We start from the raw sequence: 27,616 nt of genomic DNA, 5'->3' as shown, positions 1-27,616 counted from the left end.
GTTCCCAAAGCCAAATGCTTTTCTGACAATTACTGCAATTGGTAGCAGTCTCATTTAATTTTAATGAGCTTTTATCTAGCTACTGCATGTGCCATATATTTAAATCAATAAAATGTTTTAAAAATCAAAAAAAGAATTGCATACTATAAAGCATGGCTATTTCAGAAAAAAACAAACTCCTATGTTTGTTTATTTGGTATTATTGTTTCAGATCAATGAAATTTTTAGTATTTTTTTTTGCACAAAATTCTATTCCCTGATGGCGAGTTAATAGTCACAAAAATTTAACTAACTTCTCTCACTTATATGTTTATCAGTATGTTTAATTTTTTGTTATAAGTTTTTCGTTTTAACTTGGACTGGCTTATAATGAATGAAATGCCAATTTTGCTATCTCTGCTAACTATTGTAGGGGGACCTAGTATCTGAAAAACTTGTATTTTTATTTTAGACAAACCTGTATAGCTTGATGAGAACAATGGAAGCTTTCAGTTTTTGTATCTTTGTATAGATTACCATTCAGAGTTCTGTTCACTTATATGATGCATATTAAATATTAGTTATAGATACAATGGTTTTATGAATACTTGACATAATCAAACTTGGAAATCTAAGTACTATTATTAATCAGATCTGAAAGTATATTAATGGGGAAAGAAGCATATTAATTTGCTGCCTCATTTTGTTATTCCACAGGGCCCTCTAGATGAGCCCTATATACTAAATATTAGATATCCTTTTTTGTGGCCTGGCTATTATTTTAGTTCAGGCCTGCATTTTCTCTTGTCTAAAATTATTTACTAGTTTTAGTTTTCTTTGCCTTACATGGTTACTATGCTCCACTTTTTCTTTTTTAATTCATCCTACGCACGTCACCTCTAAACCCTGCACCTCACTATATAAGATCTCAGTATTGCGGCAAATGACAATTGAGTCTTTTTTATTGTTATCCTGGTCACTCACGCTTTCATCTAACACTGGTGTCTCTTACTTCTCTTCCGAAAAGGCTATACCTACTCATGCCTCATTACATTTGCAGATATTCTTCCTTCTGTATGAGTAAGCTCCTTCAAAATTAGAAAGAAATAAAAGTGATTGAGTCATTTTTATTAAAATGGTAATACCTAATCTGCATATGCAAGCATTCAAAATATTGGCTGTTTTTTTTTCTACCCTGTACCCTTAGAGATACTGTTCTTCATGAAAATACCTGAATAGTTTGTAACTCAGCGGAAAACAACATAAATGTTCCCTTCAGATACATGGACCATACACAAAGCCATTAAATAAATGTAATTTACTGAACTGTTAATTTAATATGATGAACCATACTCACCACATAGCGACACCATCAACAAACTACCATTAACATATACATCTACAAATAAGTGGTTTTAATGCTTCTTTGATTTCTTTGCACTAATAAGTGGTTGGGGATCTTAACCCTATCTTTCTCTCTCTTTAACATAACAGCTTTGTTTTCTGTTAAAATGCCTGTTATCCATATACTCATATGCTCTGTACACTGTCCCAATCTGCAATCCACTACACTCTGTACCTTATGGTGTACTCTAGACCAGACAAGTTGCTTTCCTTTTTTAGGGAAGATATATTACATGAAGAGAAGGCATCTCAGCAGTGCCTGGGGTTCAGAGATTAAAGAATATTTTCCATTTTGCTCACATGCTGATCCACGCAAGTACCTTAATCTAGTTCTCAGGACTTTACATTATGTCCTTGACTACTGGGTCTCAAAATTAGATTTCCTCCAGACAGTTCCTCCGTTTCAGTGGAAGAAACTTACATTAAAAAACAAACAAGCCAACAAAAACATAAACAAAACAACGACTAACTTGTGTTTACCTAACTTTTTAACCATCTTTTTTGCCTTCGTGTATGTAATACATTTGGAATGTCCTTCCATTCTTCGTTTTCCTGTGAACTTTACAGAAACTTCAATGCCTACTCAAACAATTACATCTAGGATAATGTAGGACCCAGTAGTTCCTGCCTCATGGTCCTCTACCAACTGGATCAAACTTCTAGTGTTTATCCACTCCAATGTCATGGATTATTTGTTAGTCAATCCTACTCAGCTATAAACAATAAAGAACACTGTATTAGTATTGAATGTTGCTATAATAAGTCACTACAAGCTCAATGATGTAAAACAAAAGAAATATACTCTCTCACAGTCTGGGTGCCAGAAGTCAAAATCAAGGTGTCAGCAGGGACGTATTCCCTCTGAGGGTCTAGAGAAGAATCACATTTCATGCTGTTTCATGCTTCTTCCAGCTGGTGGCTGCCAGCTTTCTTTGACTTGCTTGGATTACTTCAACTTCAGCCATCATGGCCCCATCATCTTCTTTATGTGTCTTCTCTTCTCTCCGTATTAACACTGTCTCTGCTTCCCTCTTGTAAGGACACATGTGACTACATTCAGGACCCACCTGCATGATCCAGGATAATGTCCTTATCTCAAAATTCTTAAAAATAATCACATTTTTTTGTCATGTAAGGTAATATTCATAGGTTCTGAGAATTAGGTCCTGAATCTTGGGGAATATTTTTAAATCTACCATAGACATGGTCCATATTTGGATCATTTTCACATTGTAAGTGCCTAATTAATATTTCTATCATGTACTTATATTTAATTGAATTGCCTTGTGTTTTCTTTCAATGCTAAACATCACTTGGTCAGCATTGACTTATGCTTAAAACTAAACATTTCAAAGAAGGTAATTGAAGAGTTTCAGGGGAAATCAAATATTATTAAGAGAGCAGTGTCATTATATTCTGTTAACTTATTTTCCACTATGACCTTTTGAGATAAATATTGTTATCATCATATGACCTCTTACATGAGTAAAGAGCTTTAGGAGGTTTAAGTGATTTTCCTGATATCCCTAAGGTCAGGTCTAGGCTTAAATCCAAATTTTTTTCTAACTCAAACCCCATTATTCTTCAGTGAAGTCATAGTGCCTGAAAAGTAAATATTAAGGATAAAATAAAATACTCCTCAGGATGACTTATATAATAGCATAAATTACAACATGAAGTGTCCTTGATCATTAAAATGTCACACTTGATTTAAGATGGAAAAGCTGACAGTTTTCTTTCCTTGCATTTGTTAATGATAAATGTGAACTTTAAGCAGTGACTATCTAGCCATAAATTGTTATAAGCTCTCCCATTTGTTTTGCTGATGCTCTATATAAATGAGTATTGAGGAGAGGAGTTTTGTTTATTCCTTTATTTATCATGGCTTAAATGTTGCAAAACATTGCGAACTGCACAATCCTACTGCCAACAAATAATGAATAATTATCTAGTACTGGGGTTCTAAATAAGACCCATACCGACAAACAGATGTCAGTAGGATTTTGGCTCCAGGTTTTTGCCTGTAGGAAGTCATTAAAAGATAAGTAGAAAATCAAGTCTGTTCCCTTGGTAGCAGAATTTTTACCCTTTGGAGCCATACAGGGAGGCTTATTTTCGGACAGCAGCAATAGCTCCCACATTAGATGGTAATCGCTCTTGTATTTATAGACTCCTTGTAAAATCAATCTCAAACGGGCAATGAAATGATCTTCTCTGTATTTACTTTTAAGCTATTTTTAAAAAGTAGTTCTGAACAAACTGAAGCAACATTTTAAACAATCCTACCCCTCAGTAAATTTCATAGTTCAATCTTACAAAATCATATTGTGGTCTATTTGTTTGCTCCTAATGACTCTCCACTATCTGGAAAGTAGCATTGTATTCCAGCTGTGCAGGCACTAAAATTTGTATTCCAAAATGGTTGATGCTTAGGAAGAAAGTCGTGATTGAAACCAGGTGCAGATCATTATGCTTAATACTTAGTGCTTTTCCTCTTCTCTTTCATACATTTTAGCATTCTAATGATTCTACAAGTTACTTTCCTGACTTACAAGTTTGCAGTGACCTAAATGTCTTAAAGAAGGAGTAGTTGCTTAGTCATAAGAAACCGTTTTTTTCTCAAATTAAAAAAAAAATACTTAAACTTCAGATATTCAGAATTTAATAATCTATATTTTAAAGTATGGGTTAATATTAATTTTTCAATAATCCATATTTAAGACAATGAACCATCGAAAGGGTGTAGGGTAATGAATATTCAGTGATTTTTATACATCAGCAAGTAGCTTACGACAATGTGAAAAAATAGATTTTGCTTTAGAAAAGATCAAAAATATATATATTAATTCTGCGTACAATAATTAACAGGGCATCAAGAATTTCTCAAACCATGATGCCACCAACTTTCCAGTAATAAATTAAAATGATGTAGTTAGGTTTCACAATTTTTGTTCACACATAATGAGTGAACTATTCTATGAAAGTTGTGAAATGTCAAGCTTATTTTAATATACTCTTGAATTACTCAAATATCTAAAATAAAAATGGAATAAAATAATAACGCTTCATGTTTGTGTTACTTTAACGTCTGCAACTTAACACTCATACTAAATTGCAGTGTGACATACAAATCATGTTGGTAATGTATATTAGAAATCAGATGTGTAAATAATATGTACAACGCTAGAGTATTTAGATAATCCTTTGCAATTTAAACTGAAGAATAAAGATTAAAAGAATTACTTTGTTAGCATCAGAATGTTTACTCTTTAAGCTGTTACCCCCTGTCTTTTTAGATGTTTTCAAATAGGAAACAAATTTAAGTAAAAACCCACTTGAATTTCAATAGTTTCCTACTTTCAGTTTTAAGGAAAAACAGGTGGGAGATCCTAGCAGCCTATGCAGTAGAGTAAAATCACCGCAGCGTGAATCCCAAATTATAGTTTAATGTCTCAATGGCTTCAATATTTATGTCACTGAAAGGTGCCGGGGGCAGTAGCTCCACTTCCATTGTGTTGTTTTCTACAGTGCTGAAGCTCATGGATACTTTTAAAAAATCTTCCTCACTGATGAATTGTTTGGACACAAAGTTGTGATAGATACACATCTTACTTAATTTTCCCTTCCTTTTTATAAAAGCAGAAGTTATCAGTAAGATTATGACTTGTTTTGCTGTTATGAATAAGGATTCCCACAGATTAAAAAAAAATCTACAAATATTGTTTAAATAGAAATTGTTTATGTGGTTAATGATAAAGTTAGATGAACTGCCCAATGGCACATGGCTAAGTGCCTGGCCTGTGTTGTGAACTGATGCAGTCTAGCCACAGGACCTATCTACTCTTTTAACTATAACATCATAATGTCTTTATTAAGGTGACTGCTCTTACCTGCTTGTTTGTATCAATTAACTTCTCCTGTGTTACAAATGACCTGTGGCAGAGAGACCCTGGGGTATTTGTGACCTTGTATAATCTTCTCCCCTTGTGTAGGATCTGTGATTTGCTTCTAAGTAACAGAATATAGCAAGGGTGATGTGATGTCACTTCTTTGATTGTGTCACCCTATAAAAACTCAGTCGTGCTAGCAGATTCCTCTAGAGACTCTCCTTGTTGGCTTAGCGAAGTAAGTAGCCATGGTGAGAAAATCCATACTGCAAGGAACTTTGGGCAACCTCTGCCAGCAATCTGAGGATCTTTGAAAATACACTCTTCTCCAGTCAAGCTTCTAGATGAAAACATAGCCTTATTAAAAATATTTTTTAAAAGATTTTATTTATTTATTTGACAGAGAGAGAGGAGAGAGCAGGAGCAGAGGGAACTGCAGGTAGGGGGAGAGGGACAAGTAGGTTCCCACTGAGCAGGAAGCCCGATGTGGGGACTCCATCCTGGACTACAGGATCATGACCTTAGCTGAAGACAGACACTTAACTGACTGGGCCATCCAGGTGCCCCCAAAATATAGCCTTATTAATACTTAATTACAACCTCGAGAGATCCCTAGCAGAGGACCAGCTAAGTCAGTACTAGATGTAAAATATATCAGATCACATATAAAGTTTTTTATTTTATTTTATTTTATTAAATATTTATTTATTTATGAGAGAGAAAAGAGAGAGAGAGAGAGAGGGAGGGAGACAGGCAGAGACACAGGCAGAGGGAGAAGCAGGCTCCATGCAGGGAGCCTGATGTGGGACTCGATCCCAGGACTCCAGGAACACGCCCTGGACCAAAGGCAGGTGCTAAACTGCTGAGTCACCCAGGAATCCCTATGAAGTTTTTTATTAATGGGAAAGAGTAGTGGTGAACATTGGCTGAAATTCAAAAATGTAATCATCAGGAGGCTCTATAGATCCTCAGGAGTCTAATATTCTTACAAATGTGTAAGTGTCCACACTGATTGGAGCCTTTTGAAAATAGCAAAGAAAGCTCCACAGTTCTAGCCATTGGACTTTTGGGGCTTATGCTTACCTAATGCATGTTTAAAGTATCTTGGGAACAAGTGAAAGGGTAGGCTTGGTTGTGTATATTCATTGCAAGCTATTTAAAAAATGTAGAGGAAGATGATAGTTCAAAACCTCCCTCAATAGAAGTAAGAGTATATATATATATATACCAATAAGGCTTCCTTTTGGAGAAGAGAGAAATCATGTCAGAAAGACCTGACATCAGGTTGATTACTGGTCGCAGTCACTCCAGTATGACATTTTTTCTTAAACAATGATTGATTGTAAACGAATAAACCATATATTTTTTTCCAGGTATGTTTGTAGCCAGTAATGAAAGATGCTAGGAGACTGATACAGTCAGTTATTCAACCAAACAATATCATGTCTAAAGCTTCAGTGTTCATAAGTTGAACCCTGCAGAATGTACCAAACGGTAAGAATAAGCAAGAAGATTTTAAAAATGATGACAAACACACTCTAAGCTTCTAATAAGAAGGATACACATTGATTGATTTTAAAGATTTATTTATTTATTTTAGAGGGGGCACAAATGTGTACAGGGGAAGGGGCAGAGGAGAGAAAGTCTTGAGTAGACTCTAGCAGAGCCTGGAGCCCAGGACAGGACTCCAACCCAGGACCCTGAGATCACAATCTGAGCGGAAATCAAGAGACAGAGGCTTAACGACTGCATCACCCGGCACCCTGAGGAGGATGTACATTATTTATTTTTTTAAAGATTTTATTTATTTATTCATGACAGACACAGAGAGAAAGGCAGAGGTACAGGCAGAGGGAGAAGCAGGCTCCATGCAGGGATCCTGATGTGGGACTCGATCTTAGGACCTTGGGATCAGGACCTGGGCCAAAAGCAGACGCTCAACCACTGAGCCACCCAGGCATCCCAAGAATGTACATTTAAACATAATATATCTTGTAAGATGTTTTTACCCCCTAGGAATCTGAGGAGTATTGTATCTTAGTAGAAATACAGATAACTGGAATGTACATCGCAATAAAAATGGGTACCATAAGCAGAAATAAACAAAGTGCTTGCAAATTAGGAAATATTATGGCTGTTTGTTTGATATCGATGGACAAGCATCATATATAAATCAAAATACTGGATTAGTCTGTGTTCCTGAAATAACCAAAAAGTCAGTTTTTTGGTGGCCGCTTGGAAAAATGTGAAGTGAGTTGGAATTCTCTAAGGATGTCAGTAAAGTGTGCTATATGATAAAGCACCGCTCAGTTTTATATTTTTTAGTAATGTAAAAAAATCAGAAGAAGAATATTTCATGATACATGACAGCTATATGAAATTCAAATTTCAATGTCCATAGATAAAGTTTTATTGGAACACAGCCATACATTTTGTTTAAGTGTTTGCCAAAGTTGGTCTTAACAGCAAAACTGAGTAGTTGCAACAGACACTACATGGCCCCCAAGGCAGAAAATGTTTATTATCTGTACTTTTTAGAGACAGTTTATATGAGTATCTGAAATAGTCAAATTCATAGACACATAAAGTAGATTAGTGGTTTCCAGGGGCTGAGGGAAGAAAGGAATGGAGAGGCAATGTTTAATGGGTACTGAGCTTCAGCTGGGGGAGATGAAAAGTTCTGTAATCGAATGGTGATCATGGCTGCAAACTAATCAGAATGTATTTAATGCTACCAAACTGTACATTTAAAAGTGGTTAAAATGGTACATTTTATACTATGTATATTTACTATAATAGAAAATGAGAATTGCAGTTTCTACCCAAGTGTAATCTTTACTATGCTTTATTCAGAGAGTCATTGTCAGTTAATATTATACATTCTGTTCTGGTGTTGAAGAAAATAGAAAAAAATTGTGAAAACAATCAAATTGCTGTCACTGAATATTGTTTTTGGTATGCAGTGGACAAAATGAAGGCTGACAAGGGATAAACAACCATTTTCTTTCAAAGCATATTCAATAGTATGTTTACTCTTGAAGGGTAGGCTGTATATGTAAGTTTTGAACAATAAACAATAGTATGTTTCTCATTGGAGGATGGGTTGCAAATTAAGGTTTTGAGTGAAAAAATGTATCAACATAACACTTATGAACTGATAATGACAATTTGTATGCTTTGCAGTGGGCTTGCTTGTCTGAGCCAACTAATTTTATTAACGCATAGAAGCCACTCTCCTCCTCTGTGGTTATCATAAGCAGCAACTGTACATGATTATGAAGCTGAAATTATGCTGGTTGTGCTAGAAACCCCAGCCCTTTACCAAATATCCATTCTTGCATTTTTCCTCAAATGGAACCCCAGCTTATTTTTTTTTTTTTTTTACTGTACATGTTACCTGGCTAGATACTAAATTTCCCATCCTTCCTTGCAGCTAGTTATGGTTATGTGCCTGGGTATTGGCTAGTGAGGTGCAAGAGCTGAGGTGACTCTGGTAAGTCTCTTTAATGAGGAGGAGACAAACATTTCTTCTCTTTCTCTCTACTCAGAAAGTAGACATCATGGCTGGAACAATAGTAGCCATGATGGAGTTGTGAATAAGAACTGCACTCTACGATTTCTGGAGGAGAAATCTGGAAGAAGCCTGGTTCCCTCAGATCAATATTTTGATTGCCAGCTGTCAAACTCATCTCATGTGGAGAGGAATAAAAGTCTGCCTTTTTAAAAAAAATTCACTATTATTTAGTTTCTATTTTTCTTAGCTGGGTCACATCCTAAGAATTCACTTTTTAAAAAGGCCAGTAAAACTACACTGCTATCCTTTTCTAGATCACCCTCAATTCCTGTCAAAAAGAGATGATATTTCTTTTGACATCACTTAGGGTAACAGGAATGCATTCTTAGACAACTTTTAAATCTTATACACTCTTAGGCCCTGATTGCTGAGAGGCAGTGCTGGCCAGATTATAAACTACAAATTCAAATTTCTTGTGCTAATATCTGGATAGATACCACCATACCACCACGTAACTATTCTAAAGTAAAAATATTTATACTAATCTATTTTGATAACTTTGACAGGAAGTGAAGCATAAATGTTCATATGTTGCTACATTTATGTGGTCCCCAAGGGCCTAATCCTTGTTTAGAAATAGAATATTCTCCAATTTGGATAAATTAATTTTTCATAGACATCACTGGGTGAAAACCAAAACCAAAACTCAAAACTGAATCCTCTTTTTAAGCATTTCTGCTTTTTTTTAAAAAAAATTAATACCTAAGAATGCCTTCAACAATATTATGGGAATAGAAAATGCTATCCTATGGATCTTGCTGTAAGATTGATGCTTACTCTTCAGAATAATCATATAGAAGAGAACTGTGGATGTTAGAAAGGCCACCAAGACCCGTGTATTCAGACAAATTGTGGTTTGATGACTAATTAAGTATTTATTTATGATTTCAAAAATAGAAATAACAAAGGCAGATCTTCCTTTGTTAACCTGAGAAGCATAGGTTAACTATCTGCCAATTGGATTGTTTCTGAATTTCTGGGTATTTAAGCCTAATAGTGACCATATATGTTAGAGGAATTTTATTAGTTTCTACAACCACATGCTTTCCAGAGTGTTCCAGAAAGAGGCAGGCAGGTAATGAAACATCTTGAGATGACATATCTGGAAAGGATGTTTCTAAGTACATTTCTAGTTTTAAAATAAATTATTTTAGAACCAGTTGCATAAAAATCTCGTAATAGTGATCTTTCCCTTTGTTGTGTTAAGAAGCTTATTCAACTTGGGGAGGTAGGGCAACATTTTTGTTGTTGTTGTTATTATTAGATGTTGAATAAGGTGCTTTTCAATTGTATTTATTAATTTTTTATTTTTCAGAACAGAAATATGGAGACAATTCTTAAATTTTCTGAAATTCATAGCCACCCTGATAATGATTCAGACTCCAGTCACTAGAGAAAAATACAAGTTCTTGTGTATTTATTTATGTTTTTGAATGATAATTTGCTAGTTTTCTTTCATCTTTAAGACATGTAGTTAAGGATTCTATGGTTATTTTTTCATAGAACTATATCAGGGCACCCCAAATGGTTACTTTACCTCATCATAAAGTGAAACAGAAAAGTTATTTTTCCTTGAAATTGTGGCAGTTCTTTCCATTCTGCATGGTCTATGTTAGGAAAGGTAAAGGGCTCATTGGATGTCATGCCCTCTTTAGCCTATATGAAGTGATACTGTGGGAAAAGATACTTTGGTCAGTGTTAACTTGAGATTATCATTATTGTTTTTTTCAAGGGAATTTGTATTTTATGTAATTCTGACTATATATATATATATATATTTTAAAGATTTTATTTATTTATTTATTTATTTATTTATTTATTTATTTGAGAGAGAGCGTGCACATGCATGCTCAAGTGGGGGCAGGGACCAAGGGAGAGGGAGAGAGAGAATCTCAAGCAGACACCACACACAGAGCCAAACCAGACACAGGTTTCATCCCACAACCCTAAGATCATGACTTGAGCTGAAATCAAGAGTTGGATGCTAAAATGACTGAGCCATCCAGATGCCCCTGTAATTTTGACTATATTAAGATGAGAAGTCTATGATATTTTTAAGTACTTATTTTCTTTTAAGAAAAAATATTTGTATAAAATTTACAGTCATGTCCTCTCTTTATATAAAAAGGAGAACAAATTTCTTTTAAAAGCAGTCAGGTTGTAAGGAATCTGAGTGAACTTTCATGTTTTACTCACTATAGGATCCTGAGTACTAAAAATATATATTTGTTGATTTATGTGCTAGGGTTTCCATTTTGAATCTCTGCTACCTGTATTTATCAGAAATATTCTTACCTACAAAGTTTTAGAGTCATAATGGTTTTCAAAATATTATTTGCATGCTTTTTATCAGAAGTGTTGAGTATGCCTACTTGTTTTGAAGCACAAACTAAACTTACCACATTAATTTAAGTTAAGGAAAAAATCTGAGGGCCTCCCATGACTGGTATGAATGGTTTGATTATATGGCCCTTTTTTCATAGCTGTTGAATTCATTTTTCACTCATTACATAAAGAGATTAATATAGAATTATGAAACATAAAACCCACATAAAATGATCCAACAGAATATAAAAACTTTTTTTTCCAGATAGATTAAAATCACTTGCTACAAATCTTAAGCTGAGATAATGTTGACATTGATATTCAAGTGAAAGTAAACTAGAATGAGAAATCTCTCCAAATTTCTTAGTCTAGGAAAAATTCACATATTCAAAATTATCTGTAATATTCACTCTCTCATCCATATGTAACTATTATTGTTTTATTATTGATATGTTTTCTTTTATTATAATAGTGGTAGAGAATCTTTTCTTAGTTGTCATAAATTTTGTAGTCTCTATGTGTTCAGCTTTAAACTGCCCTAAAACTTTGTGACAAAAGGCAGAAACTATTTTATTATATCCTGTAATTTTGTGGTTCAGAAATTCAGACAGGGATTAGTGGGGCCATTCTTCTATTTTACCTGATATTGACATGGGTCACCCAATATTTTATTCAGTTGGCAGCTGGGTTGTCTGGAGTTTCCAAGAGTTTCCAATATACTCATTCTGGCACCTTGAAAGGTATAGCTGAAAAACTGGGTTCAGATGGACTCATACTTTCCAGGTAGTCTCAGGGTCTCTCTATGTGGCTTGTTCAGCAGGATAGTCAATCTTTTTCATGGTAGCTCAGAGTTCCAAGAATGAGTATTCCAAGGGGTTTTGGTGAAAGCTAACAAGTATCTTATGACCCAGTCTTGCTAGTTCCACAATGTCACTTCTACTACATTCAGTTGGTCATACAGGTCCATAAAAGTGGTTCAGATTCAGTGGGAAGAATAAAAGAGTCTTTGGGGCAATCTTTATTTTACCACAGAAGTTTTGCTGAAAATAACTAAATGATTCATAAATAATAAGTTATGTAGCATTGGTTTAGAAATTATGAATATGATCTTTGGAGGTAAAGTAGTCAGTGAGAAGATCTCAGCTCCTGGCATTTCTGGCTCTATATCTGAGGAAAATATTTCTCTGTTCAGCTTTCCCATCATGGGGCTCATGTGCCTACCTTAGATATTTTATTTTTATTAAATATGATGTTGCTTATCTGTCACCTAATCTTTTGCCAAGTAGAAGTGATTCTGCATTTAACTATATTATTATGTTATTTGATACTCTTTGATTATCAGATTTTAGACTTAGGCAGAAAAATGCAAAACCAGTTAGTTTTTAATATTTGGATTCTTCAAATAATTGCATATTTTCTTTCAACTTACCTAATTTAGTGGAATTTAAATTTTGGCAAGCAATATTAAATAACAACTATATTTTAATAATATTGTGTTTGAAATTCACTAAGTGATTTTATATACATAATATCAACCCTTTCAACGACAATTAAAAAAATGATTTCCCTTTTTTAACAGATGAAGAAGTTAAAAGTCAAGAGAAATTAATTTAATTTTTGAAGCTCACATAACCGGGGCAGATTCTGGCCTCAAACTCAAATTGTAAGTTTGAATCACAGGAGAGAGCAGAATATTTTTGACATATTGTTTACTAACAAACTGAAACACATGTAAAGGTGAGAAGGAATCTTAATATGTTATTAAACATCTAAATAACATAAATACTGAAAACTGTTAGCCTTATAAAAATTAATAAATTCATTGCATGAGAAAATACCACCTTAGCTAATTATGACTAATGTGTAGGTTACATTCAATTCATTTACAATTTATTGAGCACCTTCCATGTGTCTAATTCTTCACTTAGAATGTAAAAAAGAACCCAAAAAGCACTCTGGCATAAGAAAAAATAATTTGGAAATTCAGAAGTGATTTAGATCTCATTATCATTCTGCTGGTATAGAATACTAATAATAGCACTGAGAAACATTACTTTTACATTAGCATAATTTTCTTCTTGATGCCACCATTATGGTTTACTTAAGTTGACAAATGACTGCTGCCCAATGCCACACCTGCTACCTTTTCCAAAACAGCAAACAATATTATGCTATTGAGCTCTTAGAAAGGTTAATTTCTATTTTCTGCAATTATGAATGACATGGTTAGGAGAGGTTATAGATATCTGAGTTACTGTGATTACTGTTTGCTAGAAATTATGCAAATATGCATAAATCCAAAGTTTGTGAAAAATGAAATTGGGCTAAACTTGATTTAGCCTATTAGTATTATTTTTTAAAATTTATTTATTAATTTACGATAGTCATACAGAGAGAGAGAGAGGCAGAGACACAGGCAGAGGGAGAAGCAGGCTCCATGCACCGGGAGCCCGACGTGGGATTCGATCCCGGGTCTCCAGGATCGCGCCCTGGGCCAAAGGCAGGCGCCAAACCGCTGCGCCACCCAGGGATCCCTACTTTCTATGTCTTCATAATTAAAAAAAAAAATTCCCCTTCTTTGGTCATATTGTTCATTACTACAGGGTTCAGTAGATTCTCTCAATGGGTGCAGAAAACATATTTGACAAAACCCAATACCACTTCATAATGAATATTCACAACAAACTAGGAATAGAAGGAAATTCCTTAACTTGATAAAGCGCATATTTTCAGTTGAGATGATTATTTACATAAAATATACACAAGAATCAACAGGAAACTTCTAGAATAAATGAACTAGTTAATTTGTAAGATATAAAATCTAATCACATTTCTATACACTAGCAGTAAACATTGTAATTTGACATTAAAGAAACAGTATCATTTATGATAGCACCAAAAGTTAAGTGCATATAAATTGAATTAAATATGTATAGGATTTGTACACTGAAAACTATAAAAATTAGTAAAACTTTTAAAACTATGTAATGGGGAAATATGCTGTATTTCAATATACCTTGAAAGACCATATTAATATGTCAGTTTTTCTTAAGTAAATTTATAGATTTAATGCAATTCTAATAAAACATAGCAGATTTTTCTGCAGATCACAACAAGCTAATTTTAAAATTTATAGGGAAAGGCAAAATGACAAGTATACTCAAAATAATTTTTTCAAAAATAAAAGTTGGATGTTCACACTACCTGATTTAAGACCTACTTTGAAGATGAAGTAATCAAGACACTCAATACAGTGAGGGATTGTCAAGGATACACATATATATCAATGGCACAGAATAGAGAGTCCAGAAATAGACCTACAGAAACACAGTCAGCTAATTTTTGATAAAGGTCTAAAGACAAATCAATAGAATAAGAAGTCCTTTTTTTTAAAAAAATGGTGCTGTAAAAATGGAATGTCTACATGCTAAAAAATAAGCCTTAAATTTATTTAAAAATTAGCTAAAATTAAATCAGAGACCTAAATATAAAACTTTTAATAAAAATTTTTATAATCCTATGTGACTTTGGGACAGGCAAAGAAGTCTTAGATACATTGATAAAAATAGTTCATGAAAAGAAAATATTAATAAATTAGACTTTATAAAAAAACCCAGTTTGGTTCTATTGAAATATGTTCTAAGGAAAATGAAGGAAACGAGCAATAGACCAGGAGAAAATATTTGTGAATTACACATCAGAGAAAGAACATGTGTCCAGAATACTAAAATAATTCTCAAAAGTCAACAATAAGAAAGCAAACAACACAATAAAGAAGTGGGCAAATTATTTGAATAGAAACTCCATTAAAGAATATGTAAGAATGTCAAATAAGGAATAAAAAGATTCTCACTTTCATTAGTCATTAAAGATAGCCATATTCTAACTGCAGTGACATAACCACTGCACCTGTCTACCAATGGCTAGAAATGGACAAAAATGACAATTCCATATTTGTTGAAACAGTCATGACCACAAAGAATGAATTTTATTGTACATAAATGTAAAGTTTAATTAAGCATATTTTCCAATCAGTGATTACCACTTTATAAAATGCACATTTTCTTTCTCTACAGCTTTGCATGTTGGGAGATTTCTTTTTCATAGAGAGGAAAACTATCTGCCTGAAATTTTGCCGTTGATTCATTTCTGCTTAAACCACCTACAAAAATGACATTTAGTTGTAGGTAACACATCAGGCAGCCCTCAACATTTTGAGGTGATCTTTTGTGTGAGTGTGTGTGTTAAAGTGTTATTTCTTATCTCAATACATGTAAGAATTCAATATTGCTTGCTGAATTATACATTTGTACATTCACTTGAAAATAATCAAGAAATATTATTCAAATAAACATTTAGACTGAATACTAAAAATAATTAAAACAGAAAATTTGGCAGAGTTGCTTTATTCCTGTCCTCTTTTTGGTCTCATTGCTCATAAACTCACAAACCATCAAGAAGACACATACATACCCAAATTGCCCTCCTTTGGGCACATATAATTCTGTTTTCATTCTGGAAGTGGCCTCAAGCAGCTAGGAACTTTTCTACACTATCCCAAAAATCAACAACAATTTTCTAATTAAAAAAAAACTAATTAATCCCTAAGTAATTTTGGAAAATTTAACTTCTGAGATAAAACCCAAATGAACTCACTAAGCCATTTCAGAGAGGCAGGAGGTTGTTGACAGTATATCAACCACACTAATTAAAAAACAAATAATCAAACAGAAAAGTTGGCTCAATTCAGTGATTGCTTGGAGAATAACACATCCTTAGCATATGATGCATTCAAGCTTCCATGAGAATTTATTCTCAGGACCAATTTTGTATAAGTAATAGAAGCAAGAAAGGAAATATAAATTACTGTGCTATTCCAAACATTATATAAACTAGTGGGCTATTTTTAAGAACAAGAGATCTATTTTTTAATTAAAAATAAAATGTACATGATAAACCTCTGTAGGAGAAAATAGGTAGACCAATATGATATATAACTTTCTTAATCCAAAGAGTCAGATGTAGTTTTTATTTTCATACACTGAGGAAAGACACGTTCTAAGGAATTACAAAACGATTAAAAGATAAATAAGATAATATCTGCTCTTATTTCTATAATGGAAGGGAATTAGGGATATTCTAGGAAAGTAATTGCCTTGACTAAAACATGGAGACTTTAAATATCATTGTGTTATTACTGAAAAGTAATTTGGCATTGCACCATGATCATATCTTTGTAATGTATTTATCAAAGTAAAATTAGTGAGTCAGTTATATAAATATTTAAAGCATTTTGATATATAATGCCAGGATATCTTCTACAGTAATTCTTTTTTTTTTTTTTAAGGAGAGCTTTTCTTTTCTTTTTTTTTTTTAATTTTTTTTTTAATTTATTTACGATAGTCATACAGAGAGAGAGAGAGAGAGGCAGAGACACAGGCAGAGGGAGAAGCAGGCTCCATGCAGGGAGCTCGACGTGGGACTCGATCCCCGGACTCCAGATCACGTCCTGGGCCGAAGGCAGACACTCCACTGCTGAGCCACCCAGGGATCCCTCTTCTACAGTAATTCTTAATCTCACATTACCACTGATAAAATCATATCTCCCATGCACTCACTAAAAACTCACTAACATGATGTATTGTTATTTTTAAAAACTAAAACATTTGGAAAAAAGATAAAATCCATTATTATTTTAAAGAGCTTGCATTTAATTACTGAAGTTGAATTCTCAGATCTCTTGATATCTTAAAAGCCTTATATCTAAGCAAACATTTCACATTCAGTGTCATCTAAGAAAGTTTACCAGAATTCATATGCCTTATCATGCCGTTCTATTTCCTGTGCATCTGTATTTTGACAAAGGTGCTGAAATTATTTAGATATGGACCTTCATTTATTATAACTACCTGGAGTGTTGCTCTTAGATTTATAGGGACAATCTCTCTGCACTGGCGCAAATAGGTGAGCCATCAAAAATACTCACAAGAAATCAGAGAGAGGGACAAACCATGAGATTCAATTCTAGGAAACAAACAGAGGGGTCCTAAAGGGGAGGTAGGTGAGGGGATTGGGTAACTGGGTGATGGGCATTAATGAGGGTACTTCATGTAATGAGCACTGTTTTTTTTTTAAGATTTTATTTATTTATTCATAAGAGACACAAAGAGAGGCAGAGACATAGGCAGAGGGAGAAACAGGCTCCCTGTGGGGAGCATGATGGCTCACACCCTGAGCCAAAGGCAGATACTCAACCACTGAGCCAGCCAGGTGCCCCAAGCACTGGATCCTATATGCAACTTATAAATCACTGAACTCCACCTCTGACACTAATAATACAGTATGTGTTAATTAATTAAAATAAAATAAAATAAAATTTAAAAAATACTCATATGAATCACAAACACCAAGATTTACTAATGATTTGCACATGTTAAAACAAGAAGCCACTGTAATTGGTTCTTGTCCTTTCAAGACTCTATTTCCTTACCTGCACACTGACTAATATGTATCCACAGAGCACACATGATAGACCCTAACCTGAGGTTAGGGAACACAGCCCTCCTCCATACACTTCCTGCTCTGTCCCCATGAGGTCTGGGAAAGGTACAGAGGCCAGCAGTACTTGGGGGGGGGGGGGCACAATTAGTCAGATGCTGTTTCCTGACAAATTCCATTTTTTGTCCTGCGGTGCATTTTGGGAGCATGAAATATCCATACTAAGATAATGCAATGGAGCCACTTCAGGTTGGAGTCTTTTTTTTTTTTTAAGATTTTATTTATTTATTTGAGAGACAGAGACAGAGAGAGTGAGAGAGGGAGTACAAGTAGCAGGGTGTGGAGGGGCTGAGGGAGAGAGAGAAGCCTGATGTAGAACTTGATCCCAGGACCCTGGGATCATATCCTGAGCTGAAGGCAGATGCTTAACTGACTGAGCCACCCAGGTGCCCCAAGGTTGGAGTCTTTTAAGTTTTTTCCCCCATTCATCATGTAGCTAGAGAACCTACATGACCAATTTTTATTACATTGCTTTTGTGGCTTATAAATCCAGAAATTTCCAGTTTATTTACAATAAGAAATCTAGATATGTTAGGCATATCCTGCTAAAACCATTCTTTAGATAAGAAGTTGGTACAAGGCAACCCCAAACAACTTCTGGGGTATCTTCTAGCTAGCTAAATTTCAATAAAATGTTTAAAAAGACATCTGGTCAACACTCAAACTGCCTCAGGCATGGAAGTCGGAAGAATACCATTTATCTTTTCCTTCACAACACTTAAGGATAGTGGAAAGTAAAAACAATTCCAGGCCTCAGACTTTAGTAAACATCCTTATGTCTTAGAAGACTCAGGTTATGTCTTAAAAGTCCACAGGAGGGTGCAGGGTGGCTCAGTTGGTTAAGCAACCAACTCTTGATTTCAGCTCAGGTCATGATCTCAAGGTTGTGGGATGGAGGCCCATGTAGGCTCCTAAATGCTCAGAGGAAGTCTGCTTGTCCTTCTTCCTCTGCTTCGCCCTCCACCGATGCTCTTTCTCAAATAAATAAATAAATAAATAAATAAATAAATAAAATCTTCAAAAAAATAAAAATTCACATGAGTTTTGAACTTTATCAGACAACTTTGCCTCTTGAAAAAATTTCAAAGGTAGTGATTCTTCTCTAAAATCCGAATATATAGTTGTTTCATATTTATCATTAATTTGGTCCATGTTTATAATTCTGTGACATTTCCACTAAGTTGTTTCATGTTTATCATCCTGTGACATTGTATATGTATTTTATACCACATGTATTTGTTTTCTATTGCTGCTTGGCCAATTACCATAAGTTCAGTGTCTTAAAACAATACCCATATATTATCTTACAGTCTCCATAGGTCAGAGATCTGGGCACACCTCAATTGTGTTTTGTTCTCACAAAATTGTAATGATGATGTTGGCTGGGATAGAAGTGTCATCTGTGTCTCAGGATTATTTTCTTTTTCTTTCTTTTTTTTTTTTCAGGATTCTTTTCTAAATTCACTACATTGTTGGTAGTATGTATTTCCTTGAAGTTGTAGAATTCATGACAGCTTGCTTCTCTGAAAGGAAACAGGGAACTCTTTAAGAGGATTTTATTAGGAGGTAGAAATAATCAGATGTTTTCCCCTCTCCAAACAATCACTCTTACAGTAATATGAAGGGTGGGTTAAAGTGTAAAGTCAGAAGAGACACCAGGAGAAAGACTTTTCCAAAGGTGAAATACATGGAAGATCTAAATCAAGAGAATGGTAGTAGAACTGAAGAGTGGGAAGAGGATTGGAGATATATTTAGAAAGTAGAATTAGCTGATCCTAAAGATCAGTTTAACTTGGGGATATGAGAGAATGAGAAGTTGTGTATGCTCCCAATTACTGGTGTAACGCACTATGTAGATTATGGTAAAATAAAAGTCTAGAAATAAAATAATGCCTGAATATGTAAATCAAAGCACATTTCCTGGAAGAATCTTTTTTAAATGATTAAATAAATGAATAGTTATGATTCATTGTTAGCTGTTTGAAGTTTCATAGACGTATGATATTGTCAGGGGAACATATATGGTCAAATGTTGGATATATATGTTTTGATATCAAGGGAGATGTCTGAAAAACTATATTGATCTAGAACTTACTAGCAAACAAATGATATTTGACATCATATTGTTAGGATAAAATTAAGAAGTTAGTTGAGGTTGAGTAAGAAGAATGACAACAGAACTGTGAGAAATAGCAAGGTTTAAGGGGCTAAGAGGAAATATTCTTGCCTATAAGACAGAAATAATGGTAACAAATGTTGGATAATATTAAGGAAAGTGCTAAAAGGCTAAAGGAGAGAGTTTTCAAGAAGAAAGGAAGAGTCGAAAATTTGAAATGCAGGTAGGTCACCAAGGAAGAGAAGTAAATGTTCAACACAATGGTTACATCTCTCCCATTTTTTTTTTAATCTGGCAGACCAATATGCTTGTATTTTTAATTTAAATTTAATTTAATTGACATATGCTGTATTATTAGTTTTGGAGGTAGAATTTAGTGATTCACAGAACATTCAATGCAATCCGTATCAAAGTACCATCATCATTTTTTCATAGAGCTGGAACGAACAATCCTAAAATTTGTATGAAACAAGAAAGGATCCTGAATAGCCAAAGGAAAGTTGAAAAAGAAAACCACAGCTGGAGGCATTACAATTCTGGGCTTCAAGCTGTACTACAAAGCTGTAATCATCAAGATAGTATGGTACTGGCACAAAAACAAAAACATCTATCAGAATAGAAAATCCAGAAATGGACCCTCAACTCTAGGGTCAACTCATCTTTGAAAATGCAGGAAAGACTATCCAATGGAAAAAAGTCTCTTCAACAAATGGTATTGAGAAAATTGGACAACCACATGCAGAAGAAAGAAACTGGACCACTTTCTTATGCCACACAAAAATAAACTCAAAATAGATGAAAGATCCAAATGTGAGACAGTTATCCATCAAAATCCTAGAGGAGAACACAGGCAGCAACCTCTTCAACGTCAGCCACAGCAACTTCTTGTTAGTCTCCAAAGGCAAGGGAAACAAGGGGAAAAAATGATCCCTTGAGATCTTATCAAGATAAAAAGCTTTTGCACAGCAAAAGAAACAATTGACAAAACTAAAAAGCAACGTACAGAATGGGAGAAGATATTTACAATATCTTATCAGATAAAGGGCCAGTATCCAAAGTCTATAAAGAACTTACCAAACTCAATAACCAAAAACCAAAAAATTGAGTTAAGAAATTGACAGAAGACATGAACAGACATTTCTCCAAAGAAGACATACAAATGGCTAAGAGACACATGAAAAAATGCTCAATATCACTCGGCATCAGGTAAATACAAACCTACATGAAATATCACCTTACGCCAATTGGAATGGCTAAAATTAACAACTCAGGAAACAACAGATGTTAGCAAGGATCAGAGAAGGAGGAACTCTCTTCCTGCACTGTTGGTGCGAATGCAAAGTGGTGCAGGGAAGAAATGGAGTGTGGGTATAAACACTTTTTAATGAAATTGGGGTGAGAGTACCTATGCTTGGAAATGAATTCAAGGTCAACTCTGTATATGTGTTTATTGTGCATAGTATTGAAGCCAAGATACCATTGACTGAATCTAAATCACCATTATCTTATGTATTAATAAGAAAGAAAAAATATTTTGCCAATTAAACAATACAATGTAGCCTAATAACATAGAATTTTATTAAATATTTATATCACTTTGATGTATATGTAAAGAAGAAAATAAAGTCAAATGCAAGGCGATGACAGCTACATTACTATTCCTGCCCACCACGGAGCAATTATAAGACTCCTCTGAGTATAAGAAATACAATATCAGAAAGGTGATAATGTGGAAAATTGTGCTTTTTAGAGTCAATAAAAATGACACTACATGTATACAAATGAGACAGAGTGTGTGTGCATATAGGATACACATTCTCATAAACCAAAAGAGAGATCTAAAGTAAAGATTAGCAGCTAATATCTTCCCACATGTGTAAATGAATGTTTATCTTATTTATTAACTAATTGTCTTCATTGTGCACAACAATCAGTATTTTGTGTTAATACATAATTGCTCCGTCTCTATTTTTAGTTAGCCTTAAGACATGGTACAATGAAGAAGCAGAAACAGAAAACTGAGTGATTAGATTGACTTTGGATACATGAAGTACATTTTGGAAAAAGGAGTAGCTTTATAAGTAATACTTTGAAAGGCAATAACATATTTCAAGGACTTGTGGAATTTCTATCATCTGAGATGAGAGATTAATGAGGGCTCTGATATTAGCTTTTTTGTAAAACTCAGATTGCACCAGGTTTTCAAATTCGCTGTGATGAATTGAGTTTCTTTAATAAGAAGTGTTTTAGGTTACCCTTTGTGCATGAAAAAAGAACATCCATTAGTGTTACAAATTTATTGTCCTGTATCATTTCTCAGCTTTCAAAGCTGGCATTGTGAAAGAATATTGGAAAAAATATTCAAATTTTAGTTATTTGGGATGAATCAACAAAAATTTAGCAGTTTGATTTCTGTTAATGAGTTAAATAATTGCACCTCTCAGGGAATGAAAAATGACTTTCTTAGTTTTCTTCCTCAACTAAAGGTTATGCTCCAAAATATTGAATAGCTTATAGAATTGATAATGAGTTCCTTTATTTTTCTCCATTGTTAAGTTCAAAGCTATGCTTTGATTTTAAAAGGAGGCTACCATTATCTAGATTAGTGCATTTTTTGTTTCATAATTATTGATTTTTACTAGCATACATGTACTGAGAAAAGTTTTCTTGTGATATTAACCTCTAAAGGTGACATAAAGCGAAGAAAACTGTATAGTGTCTCAAACACAAAGGGGGTGCTCTCTATATATCTTTTCTATTTAATATTGTTACAGACAATCGGGACACTTGTTAATGTGCTCATGGGTAAGTATATTTGTGGAAAATGAGAGTAGAGGGAATGAAGAAATTTAAACAAGATTATTGTAGCAGAACAACTGGAATTATGACTTAAACTCTAAACCTGTGCTATACCAAAGTGAAATGGCTATAATAACAACAAGAAGCACAACTCTAGAGTTATTGTATTATATATAGGATATGTATGTATATAAAAGTATACATATATACCAGAGTTTTATATAACATATATATGGATATGGATATATTATGGGTATTATATATATGGATATTCTGTGTATATGTATGTGTATATATGTTAGAGTTCATGCAATTTTACTCAGTTTACTGGGGACCTAAAAGACTAATCTTATCATAAAAATAAACAACCTAAATAAAAATAACCAAATACCAGGTTATGGAAGAGAATGAGAACTCATTTAAGACCAAAAAATTTCAGTTCCATAAAGAAATAATGAACTCGATGACTAATGATATTAAGTATTTTTCATATGCTTATTGGCCATTCACATAGCTTTTTTTTTTAAAGAAATTTCTATGCTGATATTCCTTTTTCTTTTTTAAAGATTTTATTCATTTATTCATGAGAAACACAGAGAGATAGAACCAGAGACACAGGCAGAGGGAGAAGCGGGCTCTATGCAGGGAGCCCGATGTGGGACTCGATCATGGGACTCCGGGATCACACCCTGAGCTGAAGGCAGACGCTCAACCCCGAGCCACCCAGGTGTCCCTGATCTCCTATTTTTAAATTGGGTTGTCTTTTTATTATTGAGCTGGAAGGGTTCTTTATATATCCTAGACAGAAGTATTTTCTTAGAGATAAAACTTCCAGATATTTTTGCTCATCTATTGTCTGCCTTTTTTAATTTGCTTAATAATTTCCCCAGGAACATGAATGCTTTCATTTTGATGAAGTCCAGTGTTTAAGTTTTTTCTTTTATTGCTCATACTTTTTGTGTCATTTTTAAGAATCAGTTGCCAAATCTAGGTCAGAGATATTTGTCCCTATGTTTTCTAAGACTTGAAACTGGAAGTCTAAGTCTTAGAACTTTGCTTTTGTTTTTCAAGACTGTTTTGGCTTTTCTGTGTTCCCTGCCATTGTACATGGATTTTAGAATGCACTTGTTAATTTCTGTAGAGAACTCTGCTGGGATTCTGCTTGGTATTGGGTTGAATCTTTAGACAAATTTGGTGTGTACTGCAATCTTATCTATACTAATTCTTGAGGTCTGAGAACATGAGATGTGTTTTCCTTTTTTTTCTTTTAGTTTCTTTCAACACTGTTTTATAGTTTTCAAAGTATATGATTTGCAGTTTCTTCATTAAGTTTATTCTTAATTTTTGTTGCCATTATTAATGGAATTCTTCTGTTAATTCCACTTTTGGATTTTTCATTTCAAGTATATAGAAATACAGTTGATTGTGTACATTGATCTTGCATCTGAAGACTTGCTTAACTTTATTAGTGTATCCCTTAGGACTATCTATATTCAAGATTATGTCATATGAATATCATGTCATATGAATAGAGATAATTTAAAGTCTTCCTTTACAATCTGAATGTCTTTTCTTTCTTTCTTTCTTTCTTTCTTTCTTTCTTTCTTTCTTTCTTTCTTTCTTTCTTTCTTTCTTTCTTTCGTTCTCCTTCTTTTTCTTTCTTTGACAAACTGCTCTGGATAGAATCTCTAACCCAATGTCAAATCAGTGTGGCAAAGAGTGGACATCCTTATCTTGTTTTTGATTTTGGAAAAAAGAAGGCAGCTCTTCATTGTCAAGTATAATGTTAGTTGGAGTTTTTCATAGATTCCTTTACGAGGCTGAGGAAATAGCTTTCTATTTCTAGTTTGTTGAGTGTTTTTTATTGTGAAAGGGTGTTAGGTTTTGTCATTTGCTTTCTTTATTGAGATGGTAATATAGTTATACTTTTTTAGTTGGTTAATTTTTTATTAAAATAGTGACTCATATTAATTGATTTTTCAATTTTTTTATTTTTTTATTTTATTTTATTTTGATTTTTTTTGATTTTTCAATTTTGAATGCAGCCTTGCATTCCTCAGAATAGACCTCCTTCCTCCAGAGTGCTTTGGGATTAGTCTTTTGGCCTAAGGAGGAAGAGGAAGAAGGATGAAGATTCCAACTCCCCAAACCTTTCTCAACTAAGTACTATTTGGGCTCCTACAGGTTTGACCCTGTGATCAGTTCCTTGCCAATGAAAAACATCTTCACAGAGGACACAGTGGCTCTACAAGTCACCTTGCTTGTCTCTTGGATCTACAATGAGAGAGTGGGAATCATAGTTGAAGAGATTACTAACCACTTTCAGATTTGTATATCTGTTTGTGCAGCTCCTGCTGGTGAGCAAGCCCAATTAAATCTCTTCATGAAGTCAGTTTAATCTGTCCATGACACAGCCCAGACCTTAAATGACAAACCCCTGCATGGAAAATGCAGCTACTGCCAAAATAGCAAACCAAAAGAGCTTTCCATTGACCAATGGAAAGGACATAAAAATGGCAATTAAGTGCCTTTTCCTGGAAGATCTGGGCCAGGATCCTCCCAATTTGATCTCTGGGTCTGGTTACTCAAAAACAAGGGCACAATGGAGGGAATTGGGGATAGCATTAAGGAACTCGAGGCCAGGTACCAGGCATAAAGATTGCCTTAGGCGTCCCTGCTAAGATTCTTATGGTGATGACCTCTATGACTAATGTGAGTGCTATGCCCAACAACCCTTCCAATGAATCTAGATGTGAATCACAGCACCGTCGCAATTTTTACCTGGATCTCTTGCCTTTCAAAAATCAAAAATACTAGAGGTTAGGAGGAGATAGTGGGGTTGGGAGGTATCCATCTATTCCCAGGAAAATGGGAAGCCTTATACCAGGGTTAGAGTTCAATGGGAAGGTAGGAAACAATTGTAGCTTTTCAATCTTTTAGATTCTAGCACACCAGATACCATGGTCCCTAAAAACCTTTGGAACCAAAGTGAGGGGAAAATAGATTATGTTCTCTGATTTAGAGAACCGCCACTAGGATCCTTGCCCAAGCCTGATTATGGATGGATCCCTTAGAGTCTATCATGTTATGCCCCCCCCCCCCACTTCTGACTGTATAGATCACTCTTACCTACTTTTGTGTCCAAGCCCTGTCAGGAAATGCTGCAGTTAGGGTCATTTTAGTGGGGCATGGGGAATGCCATGAACCTATCCTAATACCTGCACCTAATGCCGTTTTTGGGTTTTGTTTTTGTTTTTTAAATTATTGGCTGCCAATGGGAGAAAAAGAAATAATTGCTCTTATTGCTTAGCTAAAGGGAACCAAAGTCTCTCATGAGACTCTTTCTCTATTCAATAGTCTTATTTTGCCTATATGGAAAACTTCAGGTGCCTGGAGTCTTACCATTGATAATAGATGGCACAACACTGTGGATCAGCAGTTGGTGCCTGCAGTACTTGACATTGTGACAGATACAGGTTATTGCTCAAGCTAAGGGAACTTGGTAACTGACATCACCCGACCCTTTTAAGCATCCCTCTCCAATAGGATGATCAAAATCAGTATACTTTCATGCGGAGTGGGTTTCAATACACTGTTAATTCTACTTTTAATTCCTTCCATCCTCTTTGACCCCTTTCTGAAGATTCAGAGAAATGGGAGTCTAGAATGGCTATTAAACAACAAGAAATGGAAGATAATAACCTCCTTCTTTTAATCCCCAAGTGCACAGCATAGATTTTTGTCTACAAAGATCTTCAAGATAATGACCATCAATTTGAAGTTTCTAGTTCAACATTTTCCTTTAAAAATGTTTTTCAGAATGCTTTTGAAAATACTTTGCTCTGGGTAGCCACATGGAAAGGATACAAAATAAACACTTTTGTTAAGCCACAATGAAATAGAAGCCAAAAAGTTTGGATTCAACACCCTATGATTTGGACAAATAGGTGCTACTCTTGGTCATGTTAAGAGATGGATTGTTCACATTACAATTGATTAAGAAAAGTTTCTGCTGCTGATAGAACCTGAGCATCTTCCAACGTTTGAGTCCAGATATGAGAAAGGAAAAGAGCGGGAATCCAATCTCTCTTCTCTCTGCCCCACAGAGTAGCCTGTGTGACTTTCACCTTGCCAAATTCATTGGTATGCCTACACCAGGTAGTTCCCATCACAATGAATCAGCCAAATGCTGGCTATATCCCCCACCACATGATCCTGCAGAAAAACATTCAATTGCTATGCTACGGAATACTGCAAATGGACCTTTAGTACACATGGACCTTTCTAGTACCTTGAGTACTCCAACCTTATTTCTTTGAATGTAATGGATTGCCGCAACTGCACTCTGCTACTACAGATCTCTTTTTGTTTATTCCACTCAGAGTTCATCAAAATTCTCAGATGTGAAGATTCGTGTTTTTTGATGATTTGAGGAAGTATTAAGCCATTATTTCTTTGAATTTTCTTGTCTGCTCCTTCCTCTCCTTTCCTTCTGATACTCTCACTACACATATTATTGGAGAGCCACATATCCTGAGTCTCTGTTTATATTTTCTTTATTTCTCTTCTCTTTATTCTTTGGATTGTATAATGTTTATCTATACATGTTCAAATTTACCCACTCTTTTTTCCTGCAAGCTCAGATCTACTGTTGAGCCCAACTAGTGAGTTGGTCCTTTCAATTTCTATATTTTCAAATCAGAATTTCCATTTTGTTCTTTTTAGAAAATAATTTCTCCCTTTATTGTTATTCCTATTTAATGTGACAGTATCATCATACCTTAATTTACCTTTTTAAAAATCATGGTTTTCCTTAGTTCTTTGAGCATATTAATAATGGCCCATTTGAAGTCTCTGTTTAATTTGACATCTGTTTGCTTTCATAGGTAGTTTGTATTGCTTGCTTTTTCCCCTATATATATATGTCATACTTCACTGTTTTTTTTACATGCCTCAAGTTTTTGTTGGAAATTG

The sequence above is a fragment of the Nyctereutes procyonoides genome, unplaced genomic scaffold (genome assembly GCF_905146905.1).
Source record: "Nyctereutes procyonoides isolate TBG_1078 unplaced genomic scaffold, NYPRO_anot_genome, whole genome shotgun sequence".
Classification (NCBI taxonomy): domain Eukaryota; kingdom Metazoa; phylum Chordata; class Mammalia; order Carnivora; family Canidae; genus Nyctereutes; species Nyctereutes procyonoides.
Note: the sequence above shows the minus strand (reverse complement) of the source record.